At 38.2% G+C, this 23,957-nt stretch overlaps 1 protein-coding gene across 1 annotated transcript in view; it reads right to left on the bottom strand.

Annotated features, from left to right (window-relative positions):
- The window catches only part of LOC121283407 (serine/threonine-protein kinase BRSK2-like), a 1,000,681-nt gene that overhangs the window by 969,159 nt on the left and 7,565 nt on the right, over positions 1 to 23,957 (bottom strand). The window lies entirely within an intron of this gene.

The raw sequence follows: 23,957 nt of genomic DNA, 5'->3' as shown, positions 1-23,957 counted from the left end.
GCAAATGTGAAACATTGTTTTGACAAATTAAGTTGCATAAGATGCAGGCTTAGCATACAGATATATAATGGATGCAAGGAAAATTAAAATAACCTCACTTATAATGACAATACATTTTAGAGGTCAAAAGGCATGAAACAGCTTCACACTGGTTTGAAATATACAGACAGCTCAAACGCTCACATGCTGTGACCTCCTCTCCCTCAAGATTCTATTCAAGAGCTACAAAGAACATCCTTTCTTTATGAGTGGGCAGTGACCTAATGTAAAACAAGTTAGTCATTAACTTAGCTTCAAGCCAATTAAATTAATCTTTTCTACATTCATTAAAAAGTGACACACTGCATGTTGCCAATCGAAAGAGGTCCAAGAATTGTTCAGAGACTGAAGTGAGATTATAACAGGACAATGTACAACAGTTGCTCACTGCTGCCTGAGAAGCAACTTGCTAAAGACTGATACAGCATTGGTTTTGATTCATTTCAGAATTTGCAGAATAAGTGAACATAACAAAAGTCATAAATTAACAAAAGGCATTCAGCCTAGAGATGATCATTTCTGGTGCATTCTCTCTCCCATGGCACATTATTCTTAATCACCCAATGCTTTACCATCTTGCATAATAGATTATTCAAAAATTTATTCCTGAGCTTTTGCCCCAGAGATCTGTTCCAAATGTAGTATTTCCACTTTATTTCCACAGAGCACTTCATATACAATTATTTCGAACTACAATAACTTAAACTACAGGCAAACATCAGAAATTGCACACAGCAACATTCTACAACATCAACAGTATAAATGGCCAATTATTCTGTCTTTGGTGTCATTAATTGAATGAAGATTCTTGGCTGCAACACTAGAAGAACTCACTATTGTTTGAGTACTGCTACGGAAACTTTAACATCTATCTGAACAGCATAAATTGGACTTGGCTTAACAACTCATCCAGAGGAGGACAGCTTCTTTAGTGCACTGGGGTGTTAATTAATGTGCTTAAGACCTGGTGTGGGGCTTGAACCCACAATCTTCTGCTGTGTCAAACTGACACAAATAATTACTTTTAAGTAATAATTAGTAGTTTACTTTATCTACATAATTAAAAGTCTACTGACTAACCGTCATTCAGTGTCTGATTTTATAACCGTACATCACCCTTTAGTGATTTATTGCAACCAATCATGTTGATTCAAAGCTCAAAACGACTATATAATCAGCCAACCTGTTCCAATTTTGCATTAAAGCACCAGCTATCCGCTAAACTGACCAATTAAATACCTGAAAAATTCCTCCAACCTTGAAATGGTCATCTGGATTCTCCAGAAAGCCCAATCTATGTGGTTAAAAACATTTACAACAACAGAACTATATTAAAAATTGAAATAATTCTGAAAGAAAACATTCAGAGCACCAATAAAGTCAGACACTGCAAATTAGAAATAGCACCTAAATGTTAACTAAACATAGGTTCGTTCATTCAATGGGGACCTGTCCAAGTTTTTTTTCTGTCTTTCAGAACTTCCATCATGTATCTGATGTTGAAAGAAGTATACAACCTACATTAGTATAAAATGTTCCAAAACATGCCAGGTGCCCATGTTCCATGTTGGCAGTCAGTGTTTTGACAACTTGCTCCATTGTTCAGGGTTTGGTGATAAAGACTAGCGCAGACTGCTTCTTTGACTAACAGAATGTAGTTCAGCCTCCAGACACGCTCAGTGGGAATTCTCACAAAACGGAAATTTCTGGCCACAGTTTGTAGGAGAAAGTCTCTCTTCCATTAGCAAACGAACTTGAGTGGGAAGTAGTTTTTGTTCAAAATTCTTTTCTATTTTAAAGAGGAAAATAACAGGCCAAGATACCTGATGCGGTATGAAGTAGCATTCTTAAAAAATAAAACAGACTCTCAGGTCAGGCTCCCCTCCCTATCAGGCTGCTCCAGTGATATTACATGCAGAGACTATCTAGAGCAATGCTGCAGGAAACAGAGTAAGAGTTGTGGAACTCTCAGGACATTTTGCTGGGAATACAGTTACCCAGTAACGGTCTGGGGTCCCTTTGCTGAAGCCATTCTTAAAAAGGCTCGATGGTCCTCCATATTCCATGAAGCTTCTTCAAACTACATGGGAACATTCCCAGTTTGAAAGCATACATCAGAGAAGACCAGACTTACCACAGAATCATAAACTGGTTACAGCACAGGAGGCAGCCATTTGTCCATGCAGAACATTACCTGCCGGTTATTGCCAGAACTGCTGGTTGAGCCCCTGAATGTTTCTAGCATTTTCTGTCTTTGTTTACGATCACACTTGGAGCTCTTCAGGCTAGTAGGAAATTATATATTTTTTGAAAAGCAAATCCACTCTCCTCAAAATTATTATTTTCTCTACAAAATAGCATTCTCAGTACTGTGAACAAACAGTACTTTCCTTGACAACCCTTCCTCTTCCAGGTTTCCTATTTTTCCCTTATTGCACACATTCTTCATTATTCGGATCTGTCCTGTTGCACTTTTCTGCACCCTCTCATGAAAGCGTCTTTTGAGGTATGAAAATGAAACTTGAACAGGACACTATACTGTAAATCTTAGCACAAGTTCTATCTGTTAACATTCTGTTCACATCTTTGATTGCATTGTCATATTGTTTAGACAGCGGAAGCAAGTCCTTTCTTAAATTTCCCCGTGTTAATTTAATTCCAGTCACTGTAAAAAGCAATAGATGTAAGTACAGAATGAGTAGAGATTTATCAGTGTTAAATTAAATTTAGTGCATGTTGCCCAATTCCATACTGACCTAAATCTTTTTACTTGGCTTTATAACACACAGCAAAAAAAATAAAGTACAACATTGGACTTATGCAGCAAATGTTAGAAAGGGATAATATGTAGGCATGACCTAAAATGAACATATCACAATAAAATATGAGTGATGTGCTATAAAGAGGTTCAAGGCAACCAAAGGAATTACAGAAAAGGAGATTCTAACATATTACATAACCATGAGACATTGTTGAATGTAACTGCAATAATTGTCATAATGTCACATTATAAATACACAAAAGAGTTTCATTTGAGTTTGTGATATGTCCAGTTAGTCACAACTGATAATCAAATTACTTCCTTCATTGGAAGCGACATTCTTCCTACATCTCTGTGCAATCAAATGTCATTCAGATAATGTGTTGATCAGCATGTGACCTGCCATGAAAATGATGATAAATTGAACATTCTAGGCTTTCATTTCTAACTGCCAATCCAAATGCATCATTTCAGCTGTAAAGCTCAATGCTGCTTTTTCTTCATTCAATAAGTTTCCATTTAAAAGAAGAAAATCATGGTTCAAAATACCTGTACATCAAGTGCACAGGTTCTACAACCTTGCCAGACTGCCAAAATCAATAAAGTGGTTACATTTTGACAATGTGATGTTTTTATCTTGATAACTAAAAAAGAGACAATTTTCCCCCTATCCAGACACAGGGAATTCAAAACCGTTCTTTTCTCTGTAAACATCGCAACCCAGTCTGTTTTCAAAAAAAGAGAAATAACACCAATATAAAGAAAGTGCAAGTATCATTTAAACACCTAAGGCTGATGTCATGTACAACCATAACTTATTTTATATAGTGCTTTTGATGTAATAAAATGTCCCAAGATACTTCACAGGAGCATTATAAGACAAAATATGACAGTGAGCCACACAAGGAGATATTAGACCAACCAAAAGCTTGGCTAAAAGAATGGATTTTAAGGAGTGTCTTAAAGGAGGAAAATGAGGTGGAGAGTCAGAGGGGTTTGGGAGATGTTCCAGAGTTTGAGGCCTTGGCAACTAAGGCACAGCCACCGATGATGGAGCAATTAAAATCAGAGATGCAGAAGAGGCCAGAATTAGTATACTCAACATCCTTGGTTAAAGGAAAATGTCTATTTTTCAAATCATAAAATATGCAGATTTAGCTCTATTTTCATGTTCTCACCGGACATTAAGATAATCTAAAATACACTGCAGAGAACAAACAACTCCCTTCCCTATTTATTCTATTATAAAAATCCTCTATAGTATGTTAGAAAATATTTTAATGCAATTTTTATTTTTCAGATATTTGTCCTTTAAAACTATTTCTTTTTAAATAGAAACAAAGTGGAACCGCGACTCATTGTCATTATCTTTCAATTTTGCCATTTTATAGTTGCTATGTCATTATGGTGATAAAATTTTACCAGATTCTATCACTGAATGTTTTATTGTTTAAACAACCTAAATTGCAATTTATAGAATATGAACCTTATAATCATTGCAAATCTAATTTAGCATCAAGACTACACAAGTTCAAGAATGAATTTTTACAATGTTTCATCATTTTTAATGCTTAAATATTAATACATTTAGTTCAAAGCTTCATAAAAGGAAGGAATAAAGCACCAAAAAATGTTATCCAACAAAATAAAGAATTTAAGCCATGTGAAAAACAGCTTATTTCTTATTGACTTTGATTAACAAAGCTTTAAAGCAATATATAAATGAGCATATAGGAATACCAAGATTTATTCCATGTGAAACAGTCACCCATTTAATGAAAGCAACCACAGGGAAGCGATATAATACATCCTTTGATGGACCATTATGTCCATCCTCCAAACTCCTGCCACCACAACCTCCCACCCCCCACCAAAAAATAAGTTAATCACCTTACAAATCAATACTTGCCAATTCAAATTCATACACATCTTTAGTGGGGTGTGTGGAGTGAGTGTCAGAGGTAGTGCCTTTTGCAGGAATCAGCTGCATCTTACTTCATAACTGGATGAATAATGGCTTCTGGTCCTCGACACTCACCAACCTCTCACCAGCTCCATTTAGCTGTTTGTGCACAGCCACATCCCAATAACTGCATCGGTTCACTGGCCAGATCAGGTAAGGGTAGCATGTGGGCTGGTGTCCACATGAGGGAGAACGCCCAAGTCCAACCACTCTTTTTCAAGTGCACAAAAAAAACCTGCCATGACGGATGTAGCAACAGAAATGGTATTCCCTCACTGGTATGGAAAGCATCGCATCACAGCTGCACACACATCTGTAAAGTTCATCGGCAAGGGCAGAATGTGCTGCAGATCATCCATTGCAGTCGACCACGTCGCCAGTCATCTTGATGTGCCAAGTTACTGGGAACAGATGTGTAAGACCAAGAGTAAGGCTGGCCAAGCACAATCCATCTCCACTGTAGTCAACTCATGTTTAGGTGTACACACCTTACCAATTCCTTCACACTCATTCCGCTATATCTCCAAATGCACTTCTTTAGTATTCACTTATACACTACAGCATATTGCGGGCGAGACAAAAAGAAGAATATTAAATGAAAATTCTACTCAGCTTTTTGGAACATATAAAATCTACTTTATAAAGGTAACAGCCCCCAATCCCAGTGTAGAACTGCTCTGGTTGGCAGGGAGCTACCGCAATACAATATCGACATTGTGGCTTTAAGTGAAACCCACCTAGCAGAGGAGGGCCAGCTAACAGAGCTACAAGCAGGCTGCGCATTTTTATTAATAGACAAGCCAAAGAGTGAGAGGCAACAGGCAGGTATCAGCTTTGCTATCAAACCTGACATCACAAGAAGTTTGGATACTCTCCCTAGGGGCATAAACGGTTGCCTAATGAATCGACACATACATCGTGTGAACCAATACGCGACTATCATCAGGGCATATACTCCAACAATGACTAATCCTGAGGATATCAAGAACAAATTCTATGAGAACCTGTGCAGAGCTCAATACGCCACAGGAAGACACACTCATTGTGATTGGGGACTTCAATACAAGGGTAGGAGCTGACCATCAGGACTGGGATGGTGCCCTGGGGAATCAAGCTGTTGGGAAATGCAACAGTGATGGCATGTTTCTCCTGAGTCTTTGCACCCACTAGAACATGTTAATTGCTAACACCTTCTTAGACGGAAGGTAAAATTAAAAAAGTATTTGGATATGCCCAAAATCAAAGCACCAGCATCAGGTTGACATCATCATCACTCAGCAAAGCAACGTAAAAGATGTTACAGTCACCATGGTTATAAGGGGAGTGGAGTGCTCTACAGGCGACAGGATGCTATGCTCCAAGATGTAATTTACTGTCTCACCAAAAAGACGACCAACATGCACTTGTCCCCCAAGAAAGCTAGATATACAAAAACTGGCATCTGTAGAGTGCTGCAAACAGTTAAGGTTCAAACTTGAGGAACTGCTGTCCTCCAAAGAAAACCCAAATGCTGATGTTGAATGGCTCGGTCAACTTTCAAATCAGCAGCTCTGGAAGCCACCACTGATGTCCTGGGAACACCGAAAAGAAACTATAGAGATTGGTTCGATGAAAATAACATTCAACTTAAGGAACTGCTGCAGGAAAAAAAATGCAGCATGGCTTGGAAACATCAGCTGGTTAAAAAGTCACTCCAGGAGAGCAAAAGGAACCTGCAGCAGAAGCTACATTGGATGCAAGATGCGTGGTGGACCAAACAAGCTGAGCAGCATGACATGAGGTATTTCTATAAAGTCCTGAAGGCAATGTCTGAACTCACCTGTTCCTAGCACTGATGGGGAAATCTCTCCCTATGAACAGGACAGTTATCAAAGTGTATCAGGCTGAGCACTTCAGTGATGGTCTTCACCACCCTAAGTGGGGTAGCTTTAGAAAAGATGAAAACCTGGACAGCAAACCCCCTGTCGTGGAGTTGACATAGCCATCAAATCCCTACATTCTAGGCTCAGATCAGCTCCCAGGAGGAATTTACAAATCTGAGGGACCCCAGTTAGCCATCAAACTCTCACAATTAAATCACAGAGTGTGGGATCAACAAATCATTCCTCAGGAGTTTAAGGATGCCACAATTATTCACTTGTACAAAGGAAAACAGCAAAAATGTGTGAGTGACAACCACAAGGAATCTTGCTGCCTGTGATAGCTGGTAAAATTCTAGAAAAAGTTCTACTCAACAGACTGGTAAACCACATAAGAAAATGTGTACTGCCAAAATGTCAAAGTGGGCTCAGGAAAGGCAGAGGCACTTGTGACATGATCTTCACCCTTCAGCAAATACAAGGGAAATAATGCAAACAACAGGTGGGACTCTACTTTCCTTTGTTGAATTGACAAAGGCCTTTAGCACAGTAAATACTAAGGAAAGTCTTAGCCAAACTTGGATATCCTGATGGAACCATAAATCTGACACAACAGTTTCATGATGGACTGACAACCAGAGTCACTTACTGTAGTGAATACACCAACCACTTTGACGTAATAAGTGATGTTAGACAGCGATGTGGCATGGCCCCTGTGCTCTTCAATATATTCTTGCTGCTATACTCACTGGGGAATTTGATGGAAATGTTGATGGGATATACATCCAATTCAGAACAGATGACAATCTCGTCAAATTGAGTTGATTCAAATCCTCAACTAAGGTATCAGAGATGATGATTCAGGATGTTTGCTAAAGACTGTGCCCTCATATCACACTGTGAGCACAACCCCTTCAAAAGATTATGGACTGTTTTTCAAAAGCAGCTAATGATAATTGCTAATCATCAGTTTAAAGGAAGGCAGCGGTACTCCATCAACCACCACCAAATTCTGACTATACCCCACCTACTATAACTATCAATCACACAACCTGAAGACTGTAGATAACTTAACTTATCTCTGAAGCACAATCTCCAGAAATATCTTCATCGACAGCAAGATATGGCAAATAGAGTTGCCAGAGCAAGTTCAGCATCTTCCCATTTACGCAGGAGACTGCAGAGGAAACAAGGTGTCAAACTTACAACAAAACTTGCTGTGTACAAAGCTGTGGTAATACCTGCCCTACTAAATGCCTGTGAGACATGGACTACCTAATTCAGATATATTAAGCAGTTGAACAGGTTCCACATGGAAAGCATTCGGTACATCATGGGCACAACACTGAGGTACTTCAAAGAGCAGAAATGTCTGGAATTGGAGACTCATCACCAGAGCCCAGCTCAGATAGAGCAGACATGTAGTATGTATGATTGACGATAAAATCCTTAAAGCAGTCATGTATTCACAGTTTAAACTTGGATGCCACCAGCGAGGTAGGCCAGGATTAAGGTTCAAGGACTCCTTGAAGGCAAACATCAGGAAATATGGCATGGACTGGGAGAAAAATGCACAAGAAAGAACTACCAGGGGAGCGATCTCAAGTAGTGGCATTGCTTCCTTTGAATAGCAGGCAGAAAAGGACAAAGGGCAAACTGGAAAGACTGGGTAGTCTCAACAAAAAAAAAAACAGAAAATTCACCCTGACTCACACTTTGGAAAGCCATGCAGGTCTGCAGTTGGGCTCCACAGCCACATTAGACTATTCAACAGATGAGCAAGAAATGGCCATTTTCAATAGTGAAAGGAAACTAATGATAACATCTTTAAATATGCATTTATTAATTACTCTTTAACAGCTGCTAAAAATGTAGTGTTTACAATGTTTGTTGTGGAACTAATACAGAAAATGCATTTTCCAGTAAATATCCTGCTTATACAGTGAACAGTGAGCAGTAAGTCCATCAACACTCATTCCACGCAACCACTGAACTGCATTTTCAATGAAGCTGCCTCCAGTGACATTTCACAATGTATTGTACAATATTAACATTGCCATGTTACATTGATCAGTGCAGAGTGATCAAAAATGACTGTACCACCCTATTTGGGAACGACTGCTTTCTTCTATTGAGGGAAGTGAACTAGCAGTGTGTTACAGTGTACTTCCAAAGTACAAAAACATTATTTTCATTTGAGTTCCCTCTGGCATTAACTGACTTAGCAAGTTTGACATTCTAGCCCGAAAGCTCATTCAACATAATATGCATGGCAAGGTTTATAAAGATTGCTCAACAGGAAAATAAATGCATGCCATCCTTCTCACCTAATGGAAACAGAGTACCTGGCAGTTTGCACAAAGTACAGTTTTGGTGTCAGAACATATGCTGAAGGTTGTTGCCCTTTAACCCACTTGTCCAGCAAATTGGCAAGCATCTGTGAAAAAAACTTCTTCACAAACCACACAGGAATCAATTTTTTTTAAAAAAAAATCGAAGTGAATATGCAATCTTGACAAAATCATTCAACTTCAAAAAAATGTCACGTAGCTAGCCAGGGTTTAGGATTTGTTCCAGAAATGTGTTATATTTTAGTAGACACTATCAAAACGGTTAGCGAATTCACTAAAATATTTCTATACAACATGTCTGTTAGGAAGCTCCATGTGCTGTATTAAATCTAAGTTTCCTAAAATATGAGACTTTACAATTTTAACCCACCAACCAATGTAAAATTTTGTTGTTCTGCACTGCTTATGTTTTCCAGTGCATGGTGCCTTTAAGTTTCTTAGTGTGGCAGCAGACATGTTATTTATCACAGAACAAGGCTTGCATGGTACCGTTTAGGCTGACATTGCCTCTAACGCACTTGTTTATTTTTCCAAAAATGTAATAAAGTGCAATGGTACAATAATACCACTACTTCATTTTGCATACAGTGTACAATACTAGCTGTTCACCTCCAAAACAAAGTTGCACAATATTGAAATAACATTTTACAAGTGTTACTGTTTAGAGTAATACATCATTAGATAATGGAAACTGTCAACACCATTAAAGCGCTGCTGTAACGCATGGGCTTCAGCTGAGATCACTATTTGGAGGATTAAAAGTACCAGTGCCAACACACTGCCACAGGGACAACAGTTGCACTTTACCATTCACTCAAGTTAAAGTGTTCTTTCTTCCATGCACAATACAATCATTTTAAATCTTCACATTTATTATGAAATGGGATCGACTGGTCTTTATTTTAGCTTACGAAACAGATCACACTTCTGGCAGTCAATTTCTGTTGGGTATTCAACCTTGAGGATTGCAGCCTTACAAGGGAAGGAAGAGAGATTATTTTTGATACTACAAACATAGGAAGTAAAGCAACGCTATAGTCAAATGTGTTTTTGCTCAGAAATATAAATTGCTTTGTTTCCTAGGCAATTAGCCAGTTTATTCTTAATAATGTTGGATTTTGCACTTTGAACTCTTCATATGATCATTGTGCTTTGTGGTTCTCCAAGTCTTCACTAATTTTTGACACCCTCATTTTCCAGGTTCCCTAACCCTGCTTTCCCCCATTTTCCTCTCTCTTTATTTTTGTAGCCTCATGTTTAACATAATCAGTGGTTTGGACATGCAACCGAATCCTGGCCCTCCTTATGCTGCTTAAAAAACTTCCTGGGTGATGTGTAAAAATGGTTCCTCCCAGGTATCCCATCCTGTTCTTCTTAGATATGACTCAGAATTCCATCTGCATCTCACCCATATTGCCTAGCAGAGATCAAAAGTTCACATGTGAGATAAAAAGCTCAGCACAATCACAACATGGTAGTGCACTAATTTGCTACATAAATCCAGCTGCCAGTCAGCCATATCTTACATCAATTAGCTAGCAGAAATGTTTTAATTCATTACTATATAAATATAAAAGTGAATCAGAACCAGAAAACAGAACTTGATGTAATTTTTAGACATTTAAAGAGATTTTGTTGACCAAAAAGCAGCTCTCCAACAGTTACCACCAGCTAGGAATGAAATCCATAATTAAGATGAAAAAGACTAAAACCAAAAAGCAAAAACTAGTAATTTCCAATACAGCATATAAATTGTACATGTCATATTGGTTATGATTGGCCCAATAATGAGAGGAAACAGAGAAACTGTGTTCATAATTAACTGTTTACTCCAAAGTACTTTTTGAGTTCCAAAGCAAATATCATAGCTAAAGGCTTTTTGTAATATAAAACCAATTATCTTCTAAGGTTTTAAAAATACACATCTACAAATTGCAGCATTGGGTATATGCTTTGCTCTGTGCTTCATTTATCCTCTAAAACAAATGTGAATAATGTTTCAATCACTAGCCATATACCTGTATCAGGTCATCAGATTTCATCATATTTTTCAGCCAATGAATCCACCCTTCACTAATCAACTTACCATATATAAAGAGACACTGTGCTTTGCTCTATTGAATAGAAGGTCATAAATTTGACACTAGAATCCCAAATTTGTGTGCCCCCGCCTACATATAATTATATAATTATATTATTTTACTCAAATCCTACTGTGGACACCTAACAATGCAATGAAAAGTGGCCAGTTCAAGAGTGCAGTGTCATAAATGGTCTGAATGACAATATTGACATTAGAATCCAATCTAGTTTAAATAAATAGATGTTAAAAGTGTAGCAAATATATTCTGCAATATGGGACACATATGCTTATTGATTTGCAAAATGGAGAATGAAAAAAATGATCTGTCATGAAGCTCAACATGAATATTAAAACAAGCACATGCAAAGATGAAATTTGTGTTGTTAAATCTCAGTAATAAAATCAGTTTAATGGACTGTTTATTTTAAGTTATTTTGAACAATAAGCATAAAAAAGATCTTTTATCATGACAATTTGGATTCGTGTAATTTCTTACCATTGATATTTCCACAAAATAAAAACATCCAGTTCCCTTGGGCAGTGCAGAAGTTGATTTGACATTGGCTAATGTCAATGATCTTTCATCTGCTAAGACCTGAATATCAGAATAGAAGAATACTAAGCAATGCCTAGATAGTCCCTCATAGCGTAGGAAGAGAAAAAAAAAGGTCATTCAAGGCATGTTCTTGCCTTTCTTAACATCTGACTTCAAAGATAGACTAGTGGAAGCCCAAGAGGCCTAAGGACTGTTAGGAAAATTGACTGTTGCACTTGGAGACACAAAATGGATGTTTAACAAAGAAAAGCCTGCACACTTTACACAGTAGGGAAAAGACTCCCTTTGATGCACAAGCTCAAATGTCACACAAATGGAGTTCGGTAGAAGAAAAAGTGTGGTCAAGATTAAGGACAGTTGGATTAGGTTTTGTTCCCTTTCCCAAAGATCCCAAAAGCATGCGAGCAAGCTGAAAACAAAAAGGTTTTGGAACATATTTCAGATGAGGAACGTCTGAATGACTTCTTAATTCATACATCCAGAGATCCTATTCTACTCATAACCTGCCTTCCACCATTGTGACATTCAACAGTTTCTTTCATAATTCCATAGAATTTACCTCAATAACTCAAATCTAAACGTGTATGCCCCATATTGATCAAACGTGTATGAAGAAATTCTGTCGGTTCTAAAATTTATATTTTGCTCGCCTGAACCAATGCCCACTAGTTATATGTAAATTGAAGGCACAATATAAAGTGCAGTCTGGCCAGACCACTATATGGTTTGATCAATACCTCCTGAAATATTCCACTTTGTCGATAGGAGCTAGCATTTATGTGGTACCCTTCAGAAATTCAGAATATCCCAAAGTAGTTCACAGCCAATTAAGTACTTCTGAAGTGTAATCACTGCTGTAATGTAGGGAAATGTGACTGCCAATTTTCACACTTAAAGATCCCATAAATAGCAATGACATAAATGACCAGACAATCTGTTTTAGTGCTGTTAGTTGAGGGATAAATATTGGCTAGGGCACTGGAAGGAGAACCAACACCACCACCCGCCACCTCCCCAATCATCTTCAAATAGTGACATGGGACTTTTTGCATCCACTTGAGGAGGTTGGGTCCTTGATTTAACATCTTATGCAAGAAGGAACATTTTCAACAATAGTGCACTTCCCCAATATTGCACTGAAGTGTCAGCCTGGATTATGAGCTCGAATTTCTGGAGTGGGACTGAACTCAACTTCTAACTCAGAAGTGAGAAGACTACCACTGAGCCAAGGTTGACAAATATGTAGTTCAACATTAACTGTTAATTTCTATTTGTGCATTGATTGGACATGTTTAAGAAAATAAAGACTTGCATTTATTTAGCACTTTTCATGACCACAGGACATCCCAAAGCTCTTTACAGTCAATGAAGTATTTTATAAGTGTATTTGTTGTTGTAATGTAGAGAATGCAATTTGCGCATATTCAGCACCTTTGACAGTACAGCATTCCCACCGGGTACTGGAGTGTCCACCTTGATTTTTGTGTTCAATCCTGGAATGGTACTTAAACCCACGGTCTGGTGACTCAGGCAAGAGTGCTAGCAACTCAGTCACATTAAATGTGCATTGAGCCCAAGCCTCTTACAGCTTTATCCTTGCTTATTTCAATAGTATTTATGACATATGCATTTTTCCTTTCACGTGTGTAGTCGTTGACATTTTGGCCTGGATTTTCACTCCCAGGTCGGGAGCGCAGAGTTGGGACATTTGCTGGGTCTGCAAATGTCACTGGGAAACATGCCTCTGAAGTTGGGATTTTCGTTCCAGGGTGGTGGGGTTCTCCAGGAGTCGGGCACGGCACCCCCAAAATGCGTGCGGAGGAAGGCTTGGCAAAAGGTCTGCCTCTGTGCTCCCGCAGTGTGTCAAAGATTTTTTTAAAAGAATAAAAAAAAAAGCAGCCTTCCAATTCTCACCCCCCTCACTTCCCCACATATTCCCCAAGCCGACCCATGCCAATCCAAGCCACTTCAACTCCTCTACCCACTCGCCATGCCCTCCACACCAACCTATGCCTGTCTACCCACACCCTGCAGCCCCTCAAACCCCCATGCCAACCTAATCCCCTCATTCTTCATGCCAACCTAACCCCCTCTACCCACTCCCCATGGCCCTTACAACCCCTATGCCAACTTAGTGCCAACACATGAGAACCACCCCCCAACCAACACTCTTTGCCCTTACACCTACCATGCCAACTCGCCCAGTATCCACCATGGACAGACCTCAGGACCAACTCTAAGATCAAATAAAATAAGGTACTAAGTGTCTACTGCAAACTTATTTAAAAAAACACCCATTCATAAATACCCATTCACAATGTTTATATTCCCTCAATTACATCCATATAAAACACAAATATGTCATTCAAATGCTTAAATCACTTATAAAAACAAACATTGGAATTCATCGTCCCACTTCAAAGAGTCTATAACCATTTGGAGCTGTCAAACTGCAAAATGGAAGGCACCCTATTGTGATAATGGAAGGATGTGAAATCAGTCGTCCAGTACTCATCCAGTAATGGTAACCCTCAGGGTTAAATAACAATGCTTTGTTTTTAATACTCCAGCCATTCTGTTTCAAAGATTTAAAGGGCAGGAGTTTTAAATGCCTCAACACTTTTGACAGTTGCCTTAGACAGTTCATTTTGACACTTTTGACAGTTCCAATGAGCTCGACAGTTAATGTATTTAAGCACCTTTTTATGCACACTTGTGCCTATTTTTAACAATCCCATGGGGTACCTGATAGCCCCCAAAGGTGTCTTGAGCCCATATCCAAAAGTGTACCCTGCTTCTCCAAAGGACTCTATAAAGTTCAGACCTGCTCCTATCGGGACAAATCAGCACACAGTGTTTCACACACCTGGGTCACCAAAATTAGACATGAGTTGGGGTTGCTACTTATTTATATGGGCAGCTGCCTCCACAAATCACAAATGCACAAATCCTGACCCAGCCCCCACCCCATAAAAATGGTAGGTGCAAGTTTGGTGGCAGAACTTCTGATTTTCAGTCTCTCCCTCCATTTGCAAACACCATTATTCGGCCCACTTGCACTTTTTGAGCAGTTCCATTCTCTAATTTCTGAGCTGCATCTTGCAATCCCAGTTCCATGTGCCTTTATATCACCTGCAAATTTGATGGCTTTGCATTGTGTTCTGAACCACTGAGGCATGCCACCCAGTACACCACTTTCCACCCACCCCACCCATAACTCCTCTAACAAATGTTCATTGGAAGGGCAAGGTATCTCAAAAATTTGAGCAACCGGTAAAGCTAGCTATTTCATGCTGCTACAATGCACTAGCAACATGAATTGTATTTGCCACTAACAGGATGTTGCTGTCAAGCCAAAAAGGCTTTCTGCCTATCACACAAATGAGTAATGTGGTACATGAATTTCAGTGCCAGTGTGAGTCCAGGTATGTTGGCTGTACATCCCAAAAGCTGGAAGATCGTATCAAACAGCATGTCCCAGCCACTGTTCACATATCCAACCAGCCGTGCTTGCAAAACACAAAATACAGTGTCCAACATTAGATTGATTCCGCAATTGGACAACATTTACTAAATAATCCCCAATGTGCTAAGAATTAAGCTGACAGCCAGTTTAAGATTGTCAGTCAGGCTCACAGTATGGCATGTTTAAGCGTACTGGAAGCTATGTATATTAAAACACAGGGCCCTGTTCTTTGCAGACAGAAAGAACATGTACATACATTGCACCTGTTTCAGCTAAACAAAATAAGTGATGGCCATTCACTGACTCATTCCTCAGGGAAATGCCTTGGCCAATTAGGGTCAAGCTGCCTAGTTTAAATTTCAAACAATGGCAATTAACTGTCAGTCACCATCAATTGGTGCATTTTCTAACAATCAGAGTAGACTTGTGGACCAATCAGCATTCTCTTCTTACACAGCATAAATTGTTGCTTTCCCCTTGTACTGGTGTTCTTGCAAATTGTCCTGATGAATGCAAGATGAAAAGCTTCGACATGTCTCTTTTTTCAGCAATAGTCAAGTTAAAATTGGTTAGCAAACATTTTTCTTCTTTCAATCAATGCTGGCTGCTATTAACTAAGTTACTGATGTACAGATGATCAAGGTTGATCGATTCCATTATTTTACAGGCAAAGCACCTAATAGGTCTGTAGTTACCCCTGTTTGTTTTGTCACTTCTTAAAAAAAACATGGGTACAACAGCCTGTTTCCAATATACTGGTGCCTCCCTGATGTGCACTGATTCCCCCATAATGATTAACAGTGCTTCACAAATCTACACTAGTGTCTTAGGAATCTGGGAAAAATATCTATCATTGAAGATATGTTTGCCTTAAGCTCATTTAGCCTTTCTAGGACTTCTATCTCATTAATATTAAAGTAATTGATTATACTTGGAATATCTATGTTTCTGGTGAGCAAATTGTTCAGGTCTTTCCTTGTCAATATTTGGAAGAAACTATCATTCAGAATTTTTCTTGTGTTCATCGGTTTTAAGCCGATTTGGATCCCTTATGATTTTCACCTCTCCCCTGACTGTTCTGTCACTCATGTGGTCCAGTGATATGCCTTTTTCCATATCACTCTGTTCTTCTAATCACACTTTAAAGTGGTATTTCTTTTTCTTGCGTTCATCCCAGTGAGCCCCATTCCAGGTCCCTCTGCATCTGCCCCTTTATCTCATTTTTATGGGCCATATTTGCTTAGTTGGAACTTGTTGGGTTTTGAATTGCAATTATCCTGGACGCAACGTTTCTGGTGCAATTTTGCTCCTCTCCCACACACTCTAGATCCTTGCTGGAACTTGGTTAGATGGGCACATTCCTGTACCCCACCCAATTGGTCATTTTTCATATGTCAGCCTTCACTATGAATGATAGGCTATTTGGCAGTAAGGGTACACCAGCCAAACCAGATCCAATTCAAACACACCCTTCCAAAAGTGAGTGTTGCACGTCAATTCATTTTACTTGAATTAGAAGTAGGATTTCAAAATTAACAGCAGTGTTGAGTTTTGAAAGATACACAAGTATCACCTTAAAATAATCTAACTGTATGCTTGACAAAAACAGAATTACCTGGAAAAACTCAGCAGGTCTGGCAGCATCGGCATTTCCCCCAACTTAGTCTACTGCATTCGTTGCTCCCAATGCAGTCTCCTCTACATTGGAGAGACCAAACGTAAACTGGGCAACCGCTTTGCAAAACACCTGCGGTCTGTCCGCAAGAATGACCCAAACCTTCCTGTCGCTTGCCATTTTAACACTCCACCCTGCTCTCTATCCCACGTGTCTGTCCTTGGCTTGCTGCATTGTTCCAGTGAAGCCCAACGCAAACTGGAGGAACAGCACCTCATCTTCCAACTAGGCACTTTACAGCCTTCCGGACCGAATACTGAATTCAACAACTTTAGATCTTGAACTCCCTCCTCCATCCCCACCCCCTTTCTGTTTCTTCCCCCTTCCCTTTGTTTGTTCCAATAATTTATATAGATTTCTCTTTTCCTACCTATTTTTAAATCTTTTATGCCCCCCCACCCCAACTAGAGCTGTACCTTGAGTGCCCTACCATCCATTCTTAATTAGCACATTCATTTAGATAATATCACAACTTCAACACCTCTGTGTTCTTTTGTTCTTTTGTCTGTGACATCTTTTGATTATCTGCTCCTATCACTGCTTGCTTGTCCCTACAACCACACAACCCACCCACCCACCCCACCACCACCACCACCACCACAAACCAGCTTATATTTCACCCCTCTCCTTATATTCGCTCAGTTCTGTGGAAGGGTCATGAGGACTCAAAATATCAACTCTTTTCTTCTCCGCCGATGCTGCCAGACCTGCTGAGTTTTTCCAGGTAATTCTGTTTTTGTTTTGGATTTCCAGCATCCGCAGTTTTTTGTTTTTACAACTGTATGCTTGGTTTAATGTAAAAGAATATACAATTTAAAGTAATGCAGTGAACTTTGACTGAAACTGAAGAAATATTCCATTAAAATATTAGTTAAATACAGCATGAAACACACTCAAAACTATAGTTTTGGAAACCAAAAGGTTTGAATTGGTTTTAAGATGATTTCTAACAAATCTAAAATAAAAGTCAGACAGATTAAAAAGAGAACTGCTAACCATTTAAATTTTGAATATTTATGTGAGCAGATAAAAAGCAAAATATAAATGGGCCTATTTCTGAACAGCTTTCAAAATCACGCTTGTTGTGATGCCCACCATTACCTTTCACAGAAATCTTTTGACGATTAAAAACACAAAACGCAAAATAATTTGCATGTAAATTAGGATTAAGTTTCTGAATTTGAAAATGGTGACTTGACTCACTGGCAAACTTGTCAGCACAGCACTGTGCTCTCACATGTTGCAGGAGAAGAGCAAATATGTCAAATAGCTATTAAACAGGCTAGCAGCATACGGATTAACCTAACACTTCATGCAACTGTACCATGATGCTAAACCAGATAATGTGCCTTGAATCAGTCTACCCAAAGATTCAGCTTGGAGTTTACCTGCATAATATTAAAAGGCTCAGTTTAAAGCGGCACAAAATTAATTTTTTCAAGAAGCGGGTCAAGGGAACTACCAACTCTAAGGCAACTGTTTAGCTCTCAAGTTTGCTTTAAGTTTCCAATTTATAGCAACATCTTTAATACAAGTAATCTTGAAACTCTGTGTACATTAGGGTTATGGAGATGGGTGGGAATGTGCTATAAAGAAGTCTTCTCATGGATCAAGGTTTGTTTGGTGTGATCGTAATCCAGTCAACTCGAATTTGTGTAGCGTCAATACATTTTTACCCTTTTGTAAATTATAGCAAGATTGACAACTCGGTGTTCACCTGACCTCAATTACTCGTAACATTTTAATCTGCAGAGTTTGAACACATCAACAGAACCTTAAAAAATAATTTCCTGCAATAGTTCCATCTTCATGATCACAAAAAGTTGACCAAATCCAAAGTGAGTGGACATAAAGCAACAATATTACAGTAATAATCTTGCAACAATAGCTGCATTCATCAGCCTAATCAGAACTATAAAACCAACAGTCCATATAAACCACATCAAATCAACCCCACGTCACAGTCAATAAACTCTGGTACATTTTTACATTTATTAGTGGCATATTTATCATCTCCACAGACTGAATGCTTATGACCTTTTTAGTTCTATGAGTTTGAACAATTATCCCTCTGAATATGTCAATTCTTCCAAATATAGTACCTGTGACAAGGAGTTTTATTATGAAACAAAAACAAACGTGATATGAATTTTCAATCTAGAATGTCATTTTTTTGATTTTAGAATAATTGACCAATATCACTTGAAAACCATTCCACTTGCAGTATTTACGTCTAAATTAAAGGGTCCATTTGAACACAGGCTCCAAAATTTGAACGTCTAAAACTTGATAAGCTCATAGAATTGGGTCTAAAGTCAAAAATGAGACATGAACCAATAGGATGTAACTTTTAGAGCAACATAAATCACTCGTCATTAACATTATGCACTGTTTGAACTGAGAAAGAAAATCAGTCTACTGGCTGGAATTTGTCAAGCGCTGGCAGCTACATACAGCGTGCTAGGCTTTTGCTGGGGTGTAGAAATAAAAACAACTGTTCTGAAAAGAATTTGGAAAGAAATGTCAAAAAAGTTTACTTTTTCATGAATGCATGGGAAAAAAATATTTTCCCTATTCGATGAAGACAGAGGTGTAAATAATCTCTGCATGCAATAAGAGAAACATCTCTTTCCCTTTACCTGTTCACTTGTTTACAGCATGGATTTTAGAGCAGGCAAAATGAAATTTTTTTTTTTTAAATTACACCCTATTTTCTGTTATTGTCCATTTCTTTATTGTGATAGTTTTATAGTGAACCAAGGAATAAACAAATTTGTATTTTTCCTTCAATGATCAGAGAGACCTCATTATTATGAATCAATACCAGAAATGAGTCCATATTGAAAACCCTGGAAAATAAATATGCTCACTATTGCTAGCCCAGACTAGAGTACTGTTATATGAATGGCAGCCCAGTGAAAACAAAATTCAACAGTTAAGTAGAAATCTTCTCCAGGTTAGTGAGCTGAAGAATTGTTCCTCATCTACAACAGAAAAAGAAGGATACTCTCATTCCAGCAAGTACAGAGTCTCTGGGCTTTTAGTGTCACCTGTAGTGAACCAGGGAAGTACACAACAATCCTTCCTTTGTAACAGGGAAGCAAGAGGCAAATCATAATCAAATGAAAAAAATGACGACTGGGCTTCATTGGCCTTAACAAACATATCAAATAAAGCCACATTAAGGATGCTCTGGTTTTGATTTCAGCAAAGTTAGGCGTAGGAGAGGAGATGCTCCTTGTTTTATTACTAATACAGGTAGTGCCAAAATGCACTGAAATAACCAAATTACACAGTCACTGCCAGCCTCCTAATTCTACCTTAGCCGTCCTTAAGGACAGTCTTTAAATTTAATTAGGTGTTATACCATTGATGGACAGAGGAGCTGATAGTGAGTTAAACCAAAAATAACATTTTTCAAATTCATCTTTTATATTCAGATATTGAAATATAAACTTTGGTACATAATTCCCGAGTAATCAACTAAATATTAGTCAATCAACCTGGCAACACCAACATAAAAACAGAATAAAAGCCCCACAATATATCAAAAATGGCTTTACCCTTCACTTTTTTCAAAATAACAATGCTTTGCGTGCTTGTTCACTTTAAAATGCATACATACTGTAAAAGAACAATCACTAGTTTTCCTTATTCTTAGTATGATACAGGTAGCTGAGATAGTATATCAATTATCTTAAATACACTAACAAGTAACTTAAAAGCCTACACCAAAGAAAACTATCTCCAAATTTATGCAAGTCTTAAGCTATACTTTCCATAGTATGTGTAAATGTAGATGCATGTACTCTCAATTTACTTGCGTACACTTACGTTTTAGTTTTGAATCATTCAAAATGCGTATATGCTTACAGATGAGATCTACAATCTCCAAAAAGGAATGCTCTGTCAAGTCCATCAGTTAGATAACTGAGTGTGCACAGCTCAAGAGCTAGATAAGTTCAAGTCAATACAGTAAGTACAGTAAAAATTAATCTTAAATGTATGTTAGATTATACTACCATGTTACATAAACACTTCATGTTAATACCCATGACTGACCAACACCAAATAGTTCAAACTTCTTTATAAATATTAAAGTGAACAATGTCAAAACTGGAATTCTGCGCTAAGACTACATAAGGGGAGACCTACAACTGAACTGTCAGGGAGGACAGAGTGAACATGTAGCCAAAATGTTGATGCCAGTAACAAATATCTAATCTTTTTGTAGTATCTTCAAAGCAAACCAGTCTATTTCCAATAATTTAAAACAACCACAGGCAGCCATTTTTGTTTGCTTGCTCAGGATACATTTAGGTAAACTGGAATGGAAAGGTTAATGATCCCCTTAACTTAACTGATCAATATGCACGATTTAATCCTACAAAAAGCCAATTATGTTTTCCATTTCTAGTCATTATAATGAACAGAACGAGCAATGGTACTTAGTGGCTTTTTATAGCACACACAGTAAACACTCAAGTTCAAGTTATCTTCAAGGATGTTTACTGTATATGCTCTGCGTAGCAACAATAGATACTCCAGCACAACAGTGTAAAATCTTACCTGAAGAAAACACCAATTTTCAAATGTGGACATCTAAGCACTCAAAGCAGACTGATGGAATACTCTCCAATGGCCTGGGTGAGCACAGCTCCAAGAACACTCAAGTAGTTCAATAGAGTGCAGGGCAAAGCAGCTCACTTGATTGGTGCTCCATTCACCACCTTAAACATTGACTCCCTCCAACGCCAGAACACCATGGCTGCTGTATATCATCCATAAGATGCACAGCAGCAACTCGCCAAGGCCTCTTTCAACAGCAACTCCCAAACCCATGATCTCTACCACTTGGAAAGACAAAGGCAGCAGATGCATGGGAACACCACCACCCCAAGTTCCCATCCAAGTCACATACAATTCTGACTTCAAATAGTGACAATGTAGGAACGACGCTACAAGTTAAAACACTGAAACTTCCTATCTAACAGCACTGTGGGAGTACCTTCACCACAAGAATTCCAGCTGTTCAAGGTGGCGGCTCACCACCACCTTCCCCACATCCCATGAATAAATACAGAAATTACTGCATAGCTAAACCAAAATCCTATAGGTTTCTCAAAAAACAACCCACTTTTGATAAAGCTATATGACAAAGAATTTCAGGTTTTTTTTGTGATATATTCTGCTGTGTAGGCAGAAGAGTGCCACTCATAATAACAGGATTTCTCACTAGCTCTTTGGTATGGTTCTTGATACCAAAACTTCATGCAAAAAAGACTGAATGCTGGTGTTCACTAGTGTCAATGTTCAGAAATAAAGCTTTGAAGAATGATGATAGTTTCCATTTAGTTAAGATGTGAGAAGCTTGAATAGTGGAAGACACAGTAAATTAGAACTTTACTGTCTTACCTACCATGATCAGCTGCTTAAAGGTGTCTTCCTAAGTTAGATGGTGGTTCTTTACTAAGGAATTTTCTCCAGTGACATTTGGGAAGAGTTGCAATAAAACATTTTTTAAAAGGCTGCAAGCTATAAAAGCAACACATATTTTGTAGTGTTCGATCCTGTAGATACTCAATAAATGAAAGGAAAATAGGTTTGTTCAGAAAATTTGCTCTGCAATAACGATAGTTTTCATTTGCGAAGACTATACTGAAGATGCATTAATATTTTGCTGCTGAAATGCAGTATTTGGCTGCAATAACCATTTCTGGGATTATACTTTGAAATAATGAGCACAGTTACTCACTAATCATAGTTCAACAAGTTTTTTTTCAAAAAAAGAGGGTCAGTATACCCCTTTACTATTGATAATGATAATCCCATACAAAGCTTGGAATTGCTGTTTTACTGTAGCTTAAAAAAGGCTTTTTTTGAGATTTCGGTTTACACCTTTAAATTAGCAATAACGTTCTCCGCACCCAGACATATTCACAGCTTTCTTGATTAGTCTCATTCTTATCCATCTTATGATTAATGTTTCAAAATAATGTACTCTAAACTGGTTGAGGATTACATTAGTGTCAAGGTCATTTTGGGTGTAATGAAAAATTATTTGGCATTAAAAACTGTACACCTGTCAAGTTTTAATAAGTTATAACTTGGGAATAATTTGTTTTACCTGAATGGGTACTGAACAAAGTTGTCCATTACTTAAGACAGTTATGAGTGTTCAATACAGAATGTTAATAAATTATCACTCACCAATGACTCATGCTCCTGTTCTATCATTCTGCAGCAAAATCTATGCCTTCCCACTCTCTCCCATCTGCATATAAGCCTCCTTATTCCTTCCATGTCCAGGTCCAGGACTTTCCAATATCTATAAGGCCCGTCCCAAATACCATGCCATGACATCCATATCTTGGCCTGATCCCACTTACGCCCACCCCATGGGCCACCCTACTCCCTTCAAATTTTGCATACATCCACCCTATCTGCCTGCACCTCCCATCCCCACTTTGAATCTCCCTCAACTATCCTTGGAGAATCAACATGTGCTCCAGGGCTCCAAACCACATGGTGACAAGAACATGTCAGTGGCATTCCAAGTGAGGAGGAGGAGAACAAGAGATATACAAAAAAAGAAGCCTGCAAAAATATAAATCTGGCACATGGAAAGAAACCTTGAGCCATACAAAATAAATAGAAAGAACTCTTTACTTTTTGCCTTCTTACATCAGGATTATGGATGGAAACTCTTAGCCAATGAAGTTGCATTGAGAACTGTTAAAAGAACTCTCTTGATTTAATTAATTGCTTGATTTAATTAAGGTAATTCCTTAAGAATTTAATATCCTCTGTAGCTTTTGAAATAAGTGGGTACTTTATTGCCTCTAAAACACAAACACACTTTCTCAAAGACATTCTTTTTTAATGTTGCATTCAACATATTCCTCCTGTGGCCACCTCTCATTCTCCAATCATTCCCTTCAGACAAGAACAAAAATTAACACAGTGGTAGGCTAATACAAAATTACAATCAAATAAAAAAAATAATAAAATCACACAGGTGACAACCAGCAATAGTCCATTACTGCCCAAGATGTGAGTTTGGTTCACTCAAGATAAAATGATATAATATTTTGAATATAGAACTGTTATGGAGTCATTAGCAGTGGCCTGCAGAGATAGGTCTAACTGCAATCTAAGTCCAAAGAAAACTAATCCCCTTAGGGTTAAGGCTCCACACCCAAGA

This window comes from Carcharodon carcharias, chromosome 10 (genome assembly GCF_017639515.1).
Source record: "Carcharodon carcharias isolate sCarCar2 chromosome 10, sCarCar2.pri, whole genome shotgun sequence".
In the NCBI taxonomy this organism is placed as follows: domain Eukaryota; kingdom Metazoa; phylum Chordata; class Chondrichthyes; order Lamniformes; family Lamnidae; genus Carcharodon; species Carcharodon carcharias.
This window is presented reverse-complemented; position numbering and strand designations above follow the sequence as displayed.